The following is an 18,897-nucleotide window of genomic DNA, read 5'->3' on the forward strand; positions in this document are numbered from 1 at the left end:
CCCTGCTAGAGGCTACCTGGGGGAGCTTTGTGTGTAACTGCACTTGCCCCTACAGCCCTCCTAGAGGCTACCTGGGGGAGCTTTGTGTGTGTAACAGCACTTGCCCCTACAGCCCTGCCAGAGGCTACCTGGGGGAGCTGTGTCTGTGTGTAAGAGCACTTGCCCCTACAGCCCTGCTAGAGGCTACCTGGGGGAGCTTTGTCTCTGTGTGTAACAGCACTTGCCCCTACAGCCCTGCAAGAGGCTACCTGGGGGAGCTTTGTCTGTGTGTGTGACAGCACTTGCCCCTACAGCCCTGCTAGAGGCTACCTGGGGGAGCTGTGTCTGTGTAACTGCACTTGCCCCTACAGCCCTGCTAGAGGCTACCTGGGGGAGCTTTGTCTCTGTGTGACAGCACTTGCCCCTACAGCCCTGCTAGAGACTACCTGGGGGAGCTTTGTCTCTGTGTGTGACAGCACTTGCCCCTACAGCCCTGCTAGAGTCTACCTGGGGGAGCTTTGTCTGTGTGTGTAACAGCACTTGCCCCTACAGCCCTGCTAGAGTCTACCTGGGGGAGCTTTGTCTGTGTGTAACAGCACTTGCCCCTACAGCCCTGCTGGAGGCTACCTGGGGGAGCTTTGTCTGTGTGTAACAGCACTTGCCCCTACAGCCCTGCTAGAGGCTACCTGGGGGAGCTTTGTCTCTGTGTGTGTGACAGCACTTGCCCCTACAGGCCTGCTAGAGGCTATCTGGGGGAGCTTTGTCTGTGTGTAACAGCACTTGCCCCTACAGCCCTCCTAGAGACTACTTGGGTGAGCTTTGTCTCTCTGTGTGACAGCACTTGCCCCTACATCCTTGCTAGAGGCTTCCTGGGGGAGCTTTGTCTGTGTGTGTAACAGCACTTGCCCCTATAGCCCTGCTAGAGGCTACCTGGGGGAGCTTTGTCTGTGTGTGTGTAAAAGCACTTGCCCCTACAGCCCTGCTAGAGGCTACCTGGGGGAGCTTTGTCTCTGTGTGTGTAACAGCACTTGCCCCTACTGCCCTGCTAGAGGCTACCTGGGGGAGCTTTGTCTGTGTGTGTGAGACAGCACTTGCCCCTACAGCTCTGCTAGAGGCTACCTGGGGGAGCTTTGTGTGTGTAACAGCATATGCCGCTACAGCCCTGCTAGAGGCTACCTGGGGGAGCTTTGTCTCTGTGTGACAGCACTTGCCCCTACAGCCCTGCTAGAGGCTACCTGGGGGAGCTTTGTCTGTATGTGTAACAGCACTTGCCCCTGCAGCCCTGATAGAGGCTACCTGGGGGAGCTTTGTCTGTGTGTAACAGCACTTGCCCCTACAGCCCTGCTAGAGGCTACCTGGGGGAGCTGTCTCTGTGTGTAAGAGCACTTGCCCCTACAGCCCTGCTAGAGGCTATCTGGGGAAGCTTTGTCTCTGTGTGTGTAACAGCACTTGCCCCTACAGCCCTGCTAGAGGCTACCTGGGGGAGCTTTGTGTGTGTAGCAGCACTTGCCCCTACAGCCCTGCTAGAGGCTACCTGGGGGAGCTTTGTCTGTGTGTGTGTGTAACAGCACTTGCCCCTACAGCCCTGCTAGAGGCTACCTGGGGAAGCTTTGTTAGTGTGTAACACCACTTACCCCTATATCCCTGCTAGAGGCTACCTGGGGGAGCTTTGTCTCTGTGTGTGACAGCACTTGCCCCTACAGCCTTGCTAGAGGCTAACTGGGGGAGCTTTGTCTGTGTATGTGAAACAGCACTTGCCCCTATAGCCCTGCTAGAGGCTACCTGGGGGAGCTTTGTGTATGTGAAACAACACTTGCCCCTACAGCCCCGCTAGAGGCTACCTGGGAGAGCTTTGTCTGTGTGTGTGACAGCACTTGCCCCTACAGCCCTGTTAGAGGCTACCTGGGGGAGCTTTGTCTCTGTGTGTGACAGCACTTGCCCCTACAGCCCTGCTAGAGGCTACCTGGGTGAACTTTGTCTCTGTGTGTGTGTGTAACAGCACTTGCCCTTACAGCCCTGCTAGAGGCTACCTGGGGGAGCTTTGTCTGTGTGTGACAGCACTTGCCCCTACAGCCCCGCTAGAGGCTACCTGGGGGAGCTTTGTCTGTGTGTGTTACAGCACTTGCCCCTACAGCCCCGCTAGAGGCTACCTGGGAGAGCTTTGTCTCTGTGTGTAACAGCACTTGCCCCTACAGCCCTGCTAGAGGCTACCTGGGGGAGCTTTGTGTGTGTGACAGCACTTGCCCCTATAGCCCTGCTAGAGGCTACCTGGGAGAGCTTTGTCTCTGTGTGTAACAGCACTTGCTCCTACAGCCCTGCTAGAGGCTACCTGGGGGAGCTTTGTCTGGGTGTAACAGCACTTGCCACTACAGCCCTGCTAGAGGCTACCTGGGGGAGCTTTGTCTGGGTGTAACAGCACTTGCCACTACAGTCCTGCGAGACGCTACCTGGGGGAGCTTTGTCTGTGTGTGTGGCAGCACTTGCCCCTACAGCCCTGCTAGAGGCTACCTGGGGGAGCTTTGTCTGTGTGTGACAGCACTTGCCCCTACAGCCCTGCTAGAGGCTACCCGGGGGAGCTTTGTCTGTGTGTAACAGCACTTGCCCCTACAGCCCTGCTAGAGGCTACCTGGGGGAGCTTTGTGTGTGTAACAGCACTTGCCCCTATAGCCCTGCTAGAGGCTACCTGGGGGAGCTTTGTCTCTGTGTGTGACAGCACTTGCCCCTACAGCCTTGCTAGAGTCTACCTGGGGGAGCTTTGTCTGTGTATGTGAAACAGCACTTGCCCCTATAGCCCTGCTAGATGCTACCTGGGGGAGCTTTGTCTGTGTGTGTGACAGCACTTGCCCCTACAGCCCTGCTAGAGGCTACCTGGGTGAACTTTGTCTGTGTGTGTGTAACAGCACTTGCCCTTACAGCCCCTCTAGAGGCTACCTGGGGGAGCTTTGTCTCTGTGTGTGACAGCACTTGCCCCTACAGCCTCGCTAGAGGCTACCTGGGGGAGCTTTGTCTCTGTGTGTGTAACAGCACTTGCCCCAACAGCCCTGCTAGAGGCTACCTGGGGAGCTTTGTCTCTGTGTGTGTAACAGCACTTGCCCCTACAGCCCTGCTAGAGGCTACCCGGGGGAGCTTTGTCTGTGTGTAACAGCACTTGCCCCTACAGCCCTGCTAGAGGCTACCTGCGGTAGCTTTGTCTCTGTGTGTAACAGCACTTGCCCCTACAGCCCTGCAAGAGGCTACCTGGGTGAGCTTTTTCTGTGCGTGACAGCACTTGCCCCTACAGCCCTGCTAGAGGCTACCTGGGGAAGCTTTGTTTGTGTGTAACAACACTTGCCCCTACTGCCTTGCTAGAGGCTACCTGGGGGAGCTTTGTGTGTGTGACAGCACTTGCCCCTATAACCCTGCTAGAGGCTACCTGGGGGAGCTTTGTCTGTGTTTGTGACAGCACTTGCCCCTACAGCCCTGCTAGAGGCTACCCGGGGGAGCTTTGTCTGTGTGTAACAGCACTTGCCCCTACAGCCCTGCTAGAGGCTACCTGGGGGAGCTTTGTGTGTGTGACAGCACTTGCTCCTACAGCCCTGCTAGAGGCTACCTGGGGGAGCTTTGTCTGGGTGTAACAGCACTTGCCACTACAGCCCTGCTAGAGGCTACCTGGGGGAGCTTTGTCTGGGTGTAACAGCACTTGCCACTACAGCCCTGCGAGACGCTACCTGGGGGAGCTTTGTCTGTGTGTGTGACAGCACTTGCCCCTACAGCCCTGCTAGAGGCTACCTGGGGGAGCTTTGTCTGTGTGTGTGACAGCACTTGCCCCTACAGCCCTGCTGGAGGCTACCCGGGGGAGCTTTGTCTGTGTGTAACAGCACTTGCCCCTACAGCCCTGCTAGAGGCTACCTGGGGGAGCTTTGTCTGTGTGTAACAGCACTTGCCCCTATAGCCCTGCTAGAGGCTACCTGGGGGAGCTTTGTCTCTGCGTGTGACAGCACTTGCCCCTACAGTCTTGCTAGAGGCTACCTGGGGGAGCTTTGTCTGTGTATGTGATACAGCACTTGCCCCTATAGCCCTGCTAGATGCTACCTGGGGGAGCTTTGTCTGTGTGTGTGACAGCACTTGCCCCTACAGCCCTGCTAGAGGCTACCTGGGTGAACTTTGTCTGTGTGTGTGTGTAACAGCACTTGCCCTTACAGCCCCTATAGAGGCTACCTGGGGGAGCTTTGTCTGTGTGTGACAGCACTTGCCCCTACAGCCCCGCTAGAGGCTACCTGGGGGAGCTTTGTCTCTGTGTGTGTAACAGCACTTGCCCCAACAGCCCTGCTAGAGGCTACCTGGGGAGCTTTGTCTCTGTGTGTGTAACAGCACTTGCCCCAACAGCCCTGCTAGAGGCTACCTGAGGGAGCTTTATCTCTGTGTGTAACAGCACTTGCCCCTACAGCCCTGCTACAGGCTACCTGCGGTAGCTTTGTCTCTGTGTGTAACAGCACTTGCCCCTACAGCCCTGCAAGAGGCTACCTGGGTGAGCTTTTTCTGTGCGTGACAGCACTTGCCCCTACAGCCCTGCTAGAGGCTACCTGGGGAAGCTTTGTTTGTGTGTAACAACACTTGCCCCTACTGCCTTGCTAGAGGCTACCTGGGGGAGCTTTGTCTGTGTGTGTGACAGCACTTGCCCCTACAGCCCTGCTAGAGGCTACCTGGGTGAGCTTTGTCTCTGTGTGTGTAACAGCACTTGCCCCTACAGCCCTGCTAGAGGCTACCTGCGGTAGCTTTGTCTCTGTGTGTAACAGCACTTGCCCCTACAGCCCTGCAAGAGGCTACCTGGGTGAGCTTTTTCTGTGCGTGACAGCACTTGCCCCTACAGCCCTGCTAGAGGCTACCTGGGGAAGCTTTGTTTGTGTGTAACAACACTTGCCCCTACTGCCTTGCTAGAGGCTACCTGGGGGAGCTTTGTGTGTGTGACAACACTTGCCCCTATAACCCTGCTAGAGGCTACCTGGGAGAGCTTTGTCTCTGTGTGTAACAGCACTTGCTCCTACAGCCCTGCTAGAGGCTACCTGGGGGAGCTTTGTCTGGGTGTAACAGCACTTGCCACTACAGTCCTGCGAGACGCTACCTGGGGGAGCTTTGTCTGTGTGTGTGTGACAGCACTTGCCCCTACAGCCCTGCTAGAGGCTACCTGGGGGAGCTTTGTCTGTGTTTGTGACAGCACTTGCCCCTACAGCCCTGCTAGAGGCTACCCGGGGGAGCTTTGTCTGTGTGTAACAGCACTTGCCCCTACAGCCCTGCTAGAGGCTACCTGGGGGAGCTTTGTGTGTGTGACAGCACTTGCTCCTACAGCCCTGCTAGAGGCTACCTGGGGGAGCTTTGTCTGGGTGTAACAGCACTTGCCACTACAGCCCTGCTAGAGGCTACCTGGGGGAGCTTTGTCTGGGTGTAACAGCACTTGCCACTACAGCCCTGCGAGACGCTACCTGGGGGAGCTTTGTCTGTGTGTGTGACAGCACTTGCCCCTACAGCCCTGCTAGAGGCTACCTGGGGGAGCTTTGTCTGTGTGTGTGACAGCACTTGCCCCTACTTCCCTGCTGGAGGCTACCCGGGGGAGCTTTGTCTGTGTGTAACAGCACTTGCCCCTACAGCCCTGCTAGAGGCTACCTGGGGGAGCTTTGTCTGAGTGTGTAACAGCACTTGCCCCTATAGCCCTGCTAGAGGCTACCTGGGGGAGCTTTGTCTCTGCGTGTGACAGCACTTGCCCCTACAGCCTTGCTAGAGGCTACCTGGGGGAGCTTTGTCTGTGTATGTGATACAGCACTTGCCCCTATAGCCCTGCTAGATGCTACCTGGGGGAGCTTTGTCTGTGTGTGTGACAGCACTTGCCCCTACAGTCCTGCTAGAGGCTACCTGGGTGAACTTTGGCTGTGTGTGTGTGTAACAGCACTTGCCCTTACAGCCCCTATAGAGGCTACCTGGGGGAGCTTTGTCTGTGTGTGACAGCACTTGCCCCTACAGCCCCGCTAGAGGCTACCTGGGGGAGCTTTGTCTCTGTGTGTGTAACAGCACTTGCCCCAACAGCCCTGCTAGAGGCTACCTGGGGAGCTTTGTCTCTGTGTGTGTAACAGCACTTGCCCCAACAGCCCTGCTAGAGGCTACCTGAGGGAGCTTTATCTCTGTGTGTAACAGCACTTGCCCCTACAGCCCTGCTAGAGGCTACCTGCGGTAGCTTTGTCTCTGTGTGTAACAGCACTTGCCCCTACAGCCCTGCAAGAGGCTACCTGGGTGAGCTTTTTCTGTGCGTGACAGCACTTGCCCCTACAGCCCTGCTAGAGGCTACCTGGGGAAGCTTTGTTTGTGTGTAACAACACTTGCCCCTACTGCCTTGCTAGAGGCTACCTGGGGGAGCTTTGTCTGTGTGTGTGACAGCACTTGCCCCTACAGCCCTGCTAGAGGCTACCTGGGTGAGCTTTGTCTCTGTGTGTGTAACAGCACTTGCCCCTACAGCCCTGCTAGAGGCTACCTGGGTGAACTGTGTCTCTGTGTGTGACAGCACTTGCCCTTACAGCCCTGCTAGAGGCTACCTGGGGGAGCTTTGTCTGTGTGTGACAGCACTTGCCACTACAGCCCCGCTAGAGGCTACCTGGGGGAGCTTTGTCTGTGTGTGTGTAACAGCACTTGCCCCTACAGCCCTGCTAGAGGCTACCTGGGGGAGCTTTGTCTCTGTGTGTGTAACAGCACTTGCCCCTACAGCCCTGCTAGAGGCTACCTGGGGGAGCTTTGTCTCTGTGTAACAGCACTTGCCCCTATAGCCCTGCTAGAGGTTACCTGAGGGAGCTTTGTCTGTGTGTGTGTAACAGCACTTGCCCCTACAGCCCTGCTAGAGGCTACCTGGGGGAGCTTTGTCTGTGTATGTAACAGCACTTGTCCTTTCAGCACTGCTAGAGGCTACCTGGGAGAGCTTTGTCTGTGTGTGTAACAGCACTTGACCCTATAGCACTGCTAGAGGCTACCTGGGAGAGCTTTGTCTTTGTGTGTGTGACAGCACTTGTCCCTACAGCCCTGCTAGAGGCTACCTGGGGGAGCTTTGTATGTGTGTGTAACAGCACTTGCCCCTACAGCCCTGCTAGAGGCTACCTGGGGGAGCTTTGTCTGTGTAACACCACTTGCCCCTACAGCCCTGCTAGAGGCTACCTGGGGGAGCTTTGTCTGTGTGTGACAGCACTTGCCCCTACAGCCCTGCTAGAGGCTACCTGGGGGAGCTTTGTCTCTGTGTGTAACAGCACTTGCCCCTACAGCCCTGCTAGAGGCTACCTGGGGAAGCTTTGTCTGTGTGTGTAATAGCACTTGCCCCTACAGCCCTGCTAGAGGCTACCTGGGGGAGCTTTGTCTCTGTGTGTAACAGCACTTGCCCCTACGGCCCTGCTAGAGGCTACCTGGGGGAGCTTTGTCTGTGTGTGTAATAGCACTTGCCCCTACAGCCCTGCTAGAGGCTACCTGGGGGAGCTTTGTCTTTGTGTGTGTAACAGCACTTGCCCCTACAGCCCTGCTAGAGGTTACCTGGGGGAGCTTTGTCTGTGTGTGTAACACTGCACTTGCCCCTACAGCCCTGCTAGAGGCTACCTGGGGGAGCTTTGTCTGTGTGTAACAGCACTTGCCCCTACAGCCCTGCTAGAGGCTACCTGGGGGATCTGTGTCTCAGCACTTGCCCCTACAGCCCTGCTAGAGGCTACCTGGGGGAGCTTTGTCTGTGTCTCAGCACTTGCCCCTACAACCCTGCTAGAGGTTACCTGGGGGAGCTTTGTCTGTGCGTGTAACAGCACTTGCCCCTATAGCCCTGCTAGAGGCTACCTGGGGGAGCTTTGTCTGTCTCAGCACTTGCCCCTACAGCCCTGCTAGAGGCTACCTGGGGGAACTTTGTCTGTGTCTGTGTGTGTAACAGCACTTGCCCCTACAGCCCTGCTAGAGGCTACTTGGGGGAGCTTTGTGTGTGTGTGTGACAGCACTTGCCCCTACAGCCCTGCTAGAGGCTACCTGGGGGAGCTTTGTCTCTGTGTGAGTAAGAGCACTTGCCCCTACAGCCCTGCTAGAGGCTACCTGGGGGAAATTTGTCTATGTGGGTGACAGCACTTGCCCCTACAGCCCTGCTAGAGGCTACCTGGGGGAGCTTTGTCTGTGTGTAACAGCACTTGCCTCTACAGCCCTGCTAGAGGCTACCTGGGGGAGCTTTGTCTGTGTGTGTGTGTAACAGCACTTGCCCCTACAGCCCTGCTAGAGGCTACCTGTGGGAACTTTGTCTGTGTGTAAGAGCACTTGCCCCTACAGCCCTGCTAGAGGCTACCTGGGGGAGCTTTGTCTGTGTGTGTAACAGCACTTGCCCCTACAGCCCTGCTAGAGGCTACCTAGGGGAGCTTTGTCTGTGTGTAAGTGCACTTGACCCTACAGCCCTGCTAGAGGCTACCTGGGGGAGCTTTGTCTCTGTGTGAGTAAGAGCACTTGCCCCTACAGCCCTGCTAGAGGCTACCTGGGGGAGCTTTATCTCTGTGTGTGACAGCACTTGCCCCTATAGCCCTGCTAGAGGCTACCTGGGGGTAGCTTTGTCTGTGTGTAACAGCACTTGCCCCTACAGCCCTGCTAGAGGCTACCTGGGGGAGCTGTGTCTGTGTGTGACAGCACTTGCCCCTACAGCCCTGCTAGAGGCTACCTGGGGGAGCTTTGTCTGTGTCTCAGCACTTGCCCCTACAACCCTGCTAGAGGCTACCTGGGGGAGCTTTGTCTGTCTCAGCACTTGCCCCTACAGCCCTGCTAGAGGCTACCTGGGGGAGCTTTGTCTGTGTGTAACAGCACTTGCCCCTACAGCCCTGCTAGAGGCTACCTGGGGGAGCTTTGTCTGTATGTGTAACAGCACTTGCTCCTGCAGCCCTGCTAGAGGCTACCTGGGGGAGCTTTGTCTCTGCACTTGCCCCTACAGCCCGGCTAGAGGCTACCTGGGGGAGCTTTGTCTGTGTGTAACAGCACTTGCCCCTACAGCCCTGCTAGAGGCTACCTGGGGGAGCTGTGTCTGTGTGTGACAGCACTTGCCCCTACAGCCCTGCTAGAGGCTACCTGGGGGAGCTTTGTCTGTGTCTCAGCACTTGCCCCTACAACCCTGCTAGAGGCTACCTGGGGGAGCTTTGTCTGTCTCAGCACTTGCCCCTACAGCCCTGCTAGAGGCTACCTGGGGGAGCTTTGTCTGTGTGTAACAGCACTTGCCCCTACAGCCCTGCTAGAGGATACCTGGGGGAGCTTTGTCTGTATGTGTAACAGCACTTGCCCCTGCAGCCCTGCTAGAGGCTACCTGGGGGAGCTTTGTCTCTGCACTTGCCCCTACAGCCCTGCTAGAGGCTACCTGGGGGAGCTTTGTCTGTGTCTCAGCACTTGCCCCTACAACCCTGCTAGAGGCTACCTGGGGGAGCTTTGTCTGTCTCAGCACTTGCCCCTACAGCCCTGCTAGAGGCTACCTGGGGGAGCTTTGTCTGTGTGTAACAGCACTTGCCCCTACAGCCCTGCTAGAGGCTACCTGGGGGAGCTTTGTCTGTGTGTAACAGCACTTGCCCCTGCAGCCCTGCTAGAGGCTACCTGGGGGATCTGTGTCTCAGCACTTGCCCCTACAGCCCTGCTAGAGGCTACCTGGGGGAGCTTTGTCTGTGTCTCAGCACTTGCCCCTACAACCCTGCTAGAGGTTACCTGGGGGAGCTTTGTCTGTGCGTGTAACAGCACTTGCCCCTATAGCCCTGCTAGAGGCTACCTGGGGGAGCTTTGTCTGTCTCAGCACTTGCCCCTACAGCCCTGCTAGAGGCTACCTGGGGGAACTTTATCTGTGTCTGTGTGTGTAACAGCACTTGCCCCTACAGCCCTGCTAGAGGCTACTTGGGGGAGCTTTGTGTGTGTGTGTGACAGCACTTGCCCCTACAGCCCTGCTAGAGGCTACCTGGGGGAGCTTTGTCTCTGTGTGAGTAAGAGCACTTGCCCCTACAGCCCTGCTAGAGGCTACCTGGGGGAAATTTGTCTATGTGGGTGACAGCACTTGCCCCTACAGCCCTGCTAGAGGCTACCTGGGGGAGCTTTGTCTGTGTGTAACAGCACTTGCCTCTACAGCCCTGCTAGAGGCTACCTGGGGGAGCTTTGTCTGTGTGTGTGTAACAGCACTTGCCCCTACAGCCCTGCTAGAGGCTACCTGTGGGAGCTTTGTCTGTGTGTAAGAGCACTTGCCCCTACAGCCCTGCTAGAGGCTACCTGGGGGAGCTTTGTCTGTGTGTGTAACAGCACTTGCCCCTACAGCCCTGCTAGAGGCTACCTAGGGGAGCTTTGTCTGTGTGTAAGTGCACTTGACCCTACAGCCCTGCTAGAGGCTACCTGGGGGAGCTTTGTCTCTGTGTGAGTAAGAGCACTTGCCCCTACAGCCCTGCTAGAGGCTACCTGGGGGAGCTTTATCTCTGTGTGTGACAGCACTTGCCCCTATAGCCCTGCTAGAGGCTACCTGGGGGTAGCTTTGTCTGTGTGTAACAGCACTTGCCCCTACAGCCCTGCTAGAGGCTACCTGGGGGAGCTGTGTCTGTGTGTGACAGCACTTGCCCCTACAGCCCTGCTAGAGGCTACCTGGGGGAGCTTTGTCTGTCTCAGCACTTGCCCCTACAGCCCTGCTAGAGGCTACCTGGGGGAGCTTTGTCTGTGTGTAACAGCACTTGCCCCTACAGCCCTGCTAGAGGCTACCTGGGGGAGCTTTGTCTGTATGTGTAACAGCACTTGCCCCTGCAGCCCTGCTAGAGGCTACCTGGGGGAGCTTTGTCTCTGCACTTGCCCCTACAGCCCGGCTAGAGGCTACCTGGGGGAGCTTTGTCTGTGTGTAACAGCACTTGCCCCTACAGCCCTGCTAGAGGCTACCTGGGGGAGCTGTGTCTGTGTGTGACAGCACTTGCCCCTACAGCCCTGCTAGAGGCTACCTGGGGGAGCTTTGTCTGTGTCTCAGCACTTGCCCCTACAACCCTGCTAGAGGCTACCTGGGGGAGCTTTGTCTGTCTCAGCACTTGCCCCTACAGCCCTGCTAGAGGCTACCTGGGGGAGCTTTGTCTGTGTGTAACAGCACTTGCCCCTACAGCCCTGCTAGAGGCTACCTGGGGGAGCATTGTCTGTGTGTGACAGCACTTGCCCCTACAGCCCTGCTAGAGGCTACCTGGGTGAGCTTTGTCTGTGTGACAGCACTTGCCCCTACAGCCCTGCTAGAGGCTACCTGGGGGAGCTGTGTCTGTGTGTGTGACAGCACTTGCCCCTACAGCCCTGCTAGAGGCTACCTGTGGGAGCTTTGTCTGTGTGTGTAACGGCACTTGCCCCTACAGCCCTGCTAGAGGCTACCTGGGGGAGGTGTGTCTGTGTGTAAGAGCACTTGCCCCTACAACCCTGCTAGAGGCTACCTGGGGGAGCTTTGTCTGTGCGTGTAACAGCACTTGCCCCTACAGCCCTGCTAGAGGCTACCTGGGGGAGCTTTGTCTGTGTGTGTAACAACACTTGCCCCTACAGCCCTGCTAGAGGCTACCTGGGGGAGCTTTGTCTGTCTGTGTGTGTGACATCACTTGCCCCTACAGCCTTGCTAAAGGCTACCTGGGGAGCTTTGTCTGTGTGTGACAGCACTTGCCCCTACAACCCTGCTAGAGGCTACCTGAAAAGCTTTGTCTCTGTGTGAGTGACAGCATTGCCCCTACAGCCCTGCTAGAGGCTACCTGGGGGAGCTTTGTCTCTCTGTGTGTAATAGCACTTGCCCCTGCAGCCCTGATAGAGGCTACCTGGGGGAGCTGTGTCTGTGTGTGTGACAGCACTTGCCCCTACAGCCCTGCTAGAGGCTACCTGGGCGAGCTTTGTCTGTGTGTGTAACAGCACTTGCCCCTACAGCCCTGCTAGAGGCTACCTGGGGGGAGCTTTGTGTGAGTGACAGCACTTGCCCCTACAGCCCTGCTAGAGGCTACCTGGGGGAGCTTTGTGTGAGTGACAGCACTTGCCCCTACAGCCCTACTAGAGGCTACCTGGGGGAGCTGTGTCTGTGTGTAAGAGCACTTGCCCCTACAACCCTGCTAGAGGCTACCTGGGGAGCTTTGTCTGTGCGTGTAACAGCACTTGCCCCTACAGCCCTGCTAGAGGCTACCTGGGGGAGCTTTGTCTGTGTCTCAGCACTTGCCCCTACAACCCTGCTAGAGGCTAGCTGGGGGAGCTTTGTCTGTGTGTAACAGCACTTGCCCCTATAGCCCTGCTAGAGGCTACCTGGGGGAGCTATGTCTGTCTCAGCACTTGCCCCTACAGCCCTGCTAGAGGCTACCTGGGGGAGCTTTGTTTGTGTGTGTAACAGCACTTGCCCCTACAGCTCTGCTAAAGGCAACCTGGGGGAGCTTTGTCTGTCTGTGTGTGTAACAGCACTTGCCCCTACAGCCCTGCTAGAGGCTACCTGGGGGAGCTTTGTCTGTGTTTGTGACAGCACTTGCCCCTACAGCCCTGCTAGAGGCTACCCGGGGGAGCTTTGTCTGTGTGTAACAGCACTTGCCCCTACAGCCCTGCTAGAGGCTACCTGGGGGAGCTTTGTGTGTGTGACAGCACTTGCTCCTACAGCCCTGCTAGAGGCTACCTGCGGGAGCTTTGTCTGGGTGTAACAGCACTTGCCACTACAGCCCTGCTAGAGGCTACCTGGGGGAGCTTTGTCTGGGTGTAACAGCACTTGCCACTACAGCCCTGCGAGATGCTACCTGGGGGAGCTTTGTGTGTGTGACAGCACTTGCCCCTACAGCCCTGCTAGAGGCTACCTGGGGGAGCTTTGTCTGTGTGTGTGACAGCACTTGCCCCTACTTCCCTGCTGGAGGCTACCCGGGGGAGCTTTGTCTGTGTGTAACAGCACTTGCCCCTACAGCCCTGCTAGAGGCTACCTGGGGGAGCTTTGTCTGTGTGTGTAACAGCACTTGCCCCTATAGCCCTGCTAGAGGCTACCTGGGGGAGCTTTGTCTCTGCGTGTGACAGCACTTGCCCCTACAGCCTTGCTAGAGGCTACCTGGGGGAGCTTTGTCTGTGTATGTGATACAGCACTTGCCCCTATAGCCCTGCTAGATGCTACCTGGGGGAGCTTTGTCTGTGTGTGTGACAGCACTTGCCCCTACAGTCCTGCTAGAGGCTACCTGGGTGAACTTTGTCTGTGTGTGTGTGTAACAGCACTTGCCCTTACAGCCCCTATAGAGGCTACCTGGGGGAGCTTTGTCTGTGTGTGACAGCACTTGCCCCTACAGCCCCGCTAGAGGCTACCTGGGGGAGCTTTGTCTCTGTGTGTGTAACAGCACTTGCCCCAACAGCCCTGCTAGAGGCTACCTGGGGAGCTTTGTCTCTGTGTGTGTAACAGCACTTGCCCCAACAGCCCTGCTAGAGGCTACCTGAGGGAGCTTTATCTCTGTGTGTAACAGCACTTGCCCCTACAGCCCTGCTAGAGGCTACCTGCGGTAGCTTTGTCTCTGTGTGTAACAGCACTTGCCCCTACAGCCCTGCAAGAGGCTACCTGGGTGAGCTTTTTCTGTGCGTGACAGCACTTGCCCCTACAGCCCTGCTAGAGGCTACCTGGGGAAGCTTTGTTTGTGTGTGTGACAGCACTTGCCCCTACAGCCCTGCTAGAGGCTACCTGGGGGAGCTTTGTCTGTGTGTGTGACAGCACTTGCCCCTACAGCCCTGCTAGAGGCTACCTGGGTGAGCTTTGTCTCTGTGTGTGTAACAGCACTTGCCCCTACAGCCCTGCTAGAGGCTACCTGGGTGAACTGTGTCTCTGTGTGTGACAGCACTTGCCCTTACAGCCCTGCTAGAGGCTACCTGGGGGAGCTTTGTCTGTGTGTGACAGCACTTGCCACTACAGCCCCGCTAGAGGCTACCTGGGGGAGCTTTGTCTGTGTGTGTGTAACAGCACTTGCCCCTACAGCCCTGCTAGAGGCTACCTGGGGGAGCTTTGTCTCTGTGTGTGTAACAGCACTTGCCCCTACAGCCCTGCTAGAGGCTACCTGGGGGAGCTTTGTCTCTGTGTAACAGCACTTGCCCCTATAGCCCTGCTAGAGGTTACCTGAGGGAGCTTTGTCTGTGTGTGTGTGTAACAGCACTTGCCCCTACAGCCCTGCTAGAGGCTACCTGGGGGAGCTTTGTCTGTGTATGTAACAGCACTTGTCCTTTCAGCACTGCTAGAGGCTACCTGGGAGAGCTTTGTCTGTGTGTGTAACAGCACTTGACCCTATAGCCCTGCTAGAGGCTACCTGGGAGAGCTTTGTCTTTGTGTGTGTGACAGCACTTGTCCCTACAGCCCTGCTAGAGGCTACCTGGGGGAGCTTTGTATGTGTGTGTAACAGCACTTGCCCCTACAGCCCTGCTAGAGGCTACCTGGGGGAGCTTTGTCTGTGTAACACCACTTGCCCCTACAGCCCTGCTAGAGGCTACCTGGGGGAGCTTTGTCTGTGTGTGACAGCACTTGCCCCTACAGCCCTGCTAGAGGCTACCTGGGGGAGCTTTGTCTCTGTGTGTAACAGCACTTGCCCCTACAGCCCTGCTAGAGGCTACCTGGGGAAGCTTTGTCTGTGTGTGTAATAGCACTTGCCCCTACAGCCCTGCTAGAGGCTACCTGGGGGAGCTTTGTCTCTGTGTGTAACAGCACTTGCCCCTACGGCCCTGCTAGAGGCTACCTGGGGGAGCTTTGTCTGTGTGTGTAATAGCACTTGCCCCTACAGCCCTGCTAGAGGCTACCTGGGGGAGCTTTGTCTTTGTGTGTGTAACAGCACTTGCCCCTACAGCCCTGCTAGAGGTTACCTGGGGGAGCTTTGTCTGTGTGTGTAACACTGCACTTGCCCCTACAGCCCTGCTAGAGGCTACCTGGGGGAGCTTTGTCTGTGTGTAACAGCACTTGCCCCTACAGCCCTGCTAGAGGCTACCTGGGGGATCTGTGTCTCAGCACTTGCCCCTACAGCCCTGCTAGAGGCTACCTGGGGGAGCTTTGTCTGTGTCTCAGCACTTGCCCCTACAACCCTGCTAGAGGTTACCTGGGGGAGCTTTGTCTGTGCGTGTAACAGCACTTGCCCCTATAGCCCTGCTAGAGGCTACCTGGGGGAGCTTTGTCTGTCTCAGCACTTGCCCCTACAGCCCTGCTAGAGGCTACCTGGGGGAACTTTGTCTGTGTCTGTGTGTGTAACAGCACTTGCCCCTACAGCCCTGCTAGAGGCTACTTGGGGGAGCTTTGTGTGTGTGTGTGACAGCACTTGCCCCTACAGCCCTGCTAGAGGCTACCTGGGGGAGCTTTGTCTCTGTGTGAGTAAGAGCACTTGCCCCTACAGCCCTGCTAGAGGCTACCTGGGGGAAATTTGTCTATGTGGGTGACAGCACTTGCCCCTACAGCCCTGCTAGAGGCTACCTGGGGGAGCTTTGTCTGTGTGTAACAGCACTTGCCTCTACAGCCCTGCTAGAGGCTACCTGGGGGAGCTTTGTCTGTGTGTGTGTGTAACAGCACTTGCCCCTACAGCCCTGCTAGAGGCTACCTGTGGGAACTTTGTCTGTGTGTAAGAGCACTTGCCCCTACAGCCCTGCTAGAGGCTACCTGGGGGAGCTTTGTCTGTGTGTGTAACAGCACTTGCCCCTACAGCCCTGCTAGAGGCTACCTAGGGGAGCTTTGTCTGTGTGTAAGTGCACTTGACCCTACAGCCCTGCTAGAGGCTACCTGGGGGAGCTTTGTCTCTGTGTGAGTAAGAGCACTTGCCCCTACAGCCCTGCTAGAGGCTACCTGGGGGAGCTTTATCTCTGTGTGTGACAGCACTTGCCCCTATAGCCCTGCTAGAGGCTACCTGGGGGTAGCTTTGTCTGTGTGTAACAGCACTTGCCCCTACAGCCCTGCTAGAGGCTACCTGGGGGAGCTGTGTCTGTGTGTGACAGCACTTGCCCCTACAGCCCTGCTAGAGGCTACCTGGGGGAGCTTTGTCTGTGTCTCAGCACTTGCCCCTACAACCCTGCTAGAGGCTACCTGGGGGAGCTTTGTCTGTCTCAGCACTTGCCCCTACAGCCCTGCTAGAGGCTACCTGGGGGAGCTTTGTCTGTGTGTAACAGCACTTGCCACTACAGCCCTGCTAGAGGCTACCTGGGGGAGCTTTGTCTGTATGTGTAACAGCACTTGCTCCTGCAGCCCTGCTAGAGGCTACCTGGGGGAGCTTTGTCTCTGCACTTGCCCCTACAGCCCGGCTAGAGGCTACCTGGGGGAGCTTTGTCTGTGTGTAACAGCACTTGCCCCTACAGCCCTGCTAGAGGCTACCTGGGGGAGCTGTGTCTGTGTGTGACAGCACTTGCCCCTACAGCCCTGCTAGAGGCTACCTGGGGGAGCTTTGTCTGTGTCTCAGCACTTGCCCCTACAACCCTGCTAGAGGCTACCTGGGGGAGCTTTGTCTGTCTCAGCACTTGCCCCTACAGCCCTGCTAGAGGCTACCTGGGGGAGCTTTGTCTGTGTGTAACAGCACTTGCCCCTACAGCCCTGCTAGAGGATACCTGGGGGAGCTTTGTCTGTATGTGTAACAGCACTTGCCCCTGCAGCCCTGCTAGAGGCTACCTGGGGGAGCTTTGTCTCTGCACTTGCCCCTACAGCCCTGCTAGAGGCTACCTGGGGGGAGCTTTGTCTGTGTCTCAGCACTTGCCCCTACAACCCTGCTAGAGGCTACCTGGGGGAGCTTTGTCTGTCTCAGCACTTGCCCCTACAGCCCTGCTAGAGGCTACCTGGGGGAGCTTTGTCTGTGTGTAACAGCACTTGCCCCTACAGCCCTGCTAGAGGCTACCTGGGGGAGCTTTGTCTGTGTGTAACAGCACTTGCCCCTGCAGCCCTGCTAGAGGCTACCTGGGGGATCTGTGTCTCAGCACTTGCCCCTACAGCCCTGCTAGAGGCTACCTGGGGGAGCTTTGTCTGTGTCTCAGCACTTGCCCCTACAACCCTGCTAGAGGTTACCTGGGGGAGCTTTGTCTGTGCGTGTAACAGCACTTGCCCCTATAGCCCTGCTAGAGGCTACCTGGGGGAGCTTTGTCTGTCTCAGCACTTGCCCCTACAGCCCTGCTAGAGGCTACCTGGGGGAACTTTATCTGTGTCTGTGTGTGTAACAGCACTTGCCCCTACAGCCCTGCTAGAGGCTACTTGGGGGAGCTTTGTGTGTGTGTGTGACAGCACTTGCCCCTACAGCCCTGCTAGAGGCTACCTGGGGGAGCTTTGTCTCTGTGTGAGTAAGAGCACTTGCCCCTACAGCCCTGCTAGAGGCTACCTGGGGGAAATTTGTCTATGTGGGTGACAGCACTTGCCCCTACAGCCCTGCTAGAGGCTACCTGGGGGAGCTTTGTCTGTGTGTAACAGCACTTGCCTCTACAGCCCTGCTAGAGGCTACCTGGGGGAGCTTTGTCTGTGTGTGTGTAACAGCACTTGCCCCTACAGCCCTGCTAGAGGCTACCTGTGGGAGCTTTGTCTGTGTGTAAGAGCACTTGCCCCTACAGCCCTGCTAGAGGCTACCTGGGGGAGCTTTGTCTGTGTGTGTAACAGCACTTGCCCCTACAGCCCTGCTAGAGGCTACCTAGGGGAGCTTTGTCTGTGTGTAAGTGCACTTGACCCTACAGCCCTGCTAGAGGCTACCTGGGGGAGCTTTGTCTCTGTGTGAGTAAGAGCACTTGCCCCTACAGCCCTGCTAGAGGCTACCTGGGGGAGCTTTATCTCTGTGTGTGACAGCACTTGCCCCTATAGCCCTGCTAGAGGCTACCTGGGGGTAGCTTTGTCTGTGTGTAACAGCACTTGCCCCTACAGCCCTGCTAGAGGCTACCTGGGGGAGCTGTGTCTGTGTGTGACAGCACTTGCCCCTACAGCCCTGCTAGAGGCTACCTGGGGGAGCTTTGTCTGTCTCAGCACTTGCCCCTACAGCCCTGCTAGAGGCTACCTGGGGGAGCTTTGTCTGTGTGTAACAGCACTTGCCCCTACAGCCCTGCTAGAGGCTACCTGGGGGAGCTTTGTCTGTATGTGTAACAGCACTTGCCCCTGCAGCCCTGCTAGAGGCTACCTGGGGGAGCTTTGTCTCTGCACTTGCCCCTACAGCCCGGCTAGAGGCTACCTGGGGGAGCTTTGTCTGTGTGTAACAGCACTTGCCCCTACAGCCCTGCTAGAGGCTACCTGGGGGAGCTGTGTCTGTGTGTGACAGCACTTGCCCCGACAGCCCTGCTAGAGGCTACCTGGGGGAGCTTTGTCTGTGTCTCAGCACTTGCCCCTACAACCCTGCTAGAGGCTACCTGGGGGAGCTTTGTCTGTCTCAGCACTTGCCCCTACAGCCCTGCTAGAGGCTACCTGGGGGAGCTTTGTCTGTGTGTAACAGCACTTGCCCCTACAGCCCTGCTAGAGGCTACCTGGGGGAGCATTGTCTGTGTGTGACAGCACTTGCCCCTACAGCCCTGCTAGAGGCTACCTGGGTGAGCTTTGTCTGTGTGACAGCACTTGCCCCTACAGCCCTGCTAGAGGCTACCTGGGGGAGCTGTGTCTGTGTGTGTGACAGCACTTGCCCCTACAGCCCTGCTAGAGGCTACCTGTGGGAGCTTTGTCTGTGTGTGTAACGGCACTTGCCCCTACAGCCCTGCTAGAGGCTACCTAGGGGAGCTTTGTGTGAGTGACAGCACTTGCCCCTACAGCCCTGCTAGAGGCTACCTGGGGGAGGTGTGTCTGTGTGTAAGAGCACTTGCCCCTACAACCCTGCTAGAGGCTACCTGGGGGAGCTTTGTCTGTGCGTGTAACAGCACTTGCCCCTACAGCCCTGCTAGAGGCTACCTGGGGGAGCTTTGTCTGTGTGTGTAACAACACTTGCCCCTACAGCCCTGCTAGAGGCTACCTGGGGGAGCTTTGTCTGTCTGTGTGTG

This window comes from Petromyzon marinus, chromosome 78 (genome assembly GCF_048934315.1).
Source record: "Petromyzon marinus isolate PM22_M1 ecotype Great Lakes invasive population chromosome 78, UKy_Petmar_22M1.pri1.0, whole genome shotgun sequence".
NCBI classification, from domain to species: domain Eukaryota; kingdom Metazoa; phylum Chordata; class Hyperoartia; order Petromyzontiformes; family Petromyzontidae; genus Petromyzon; species Petromyzon marinus.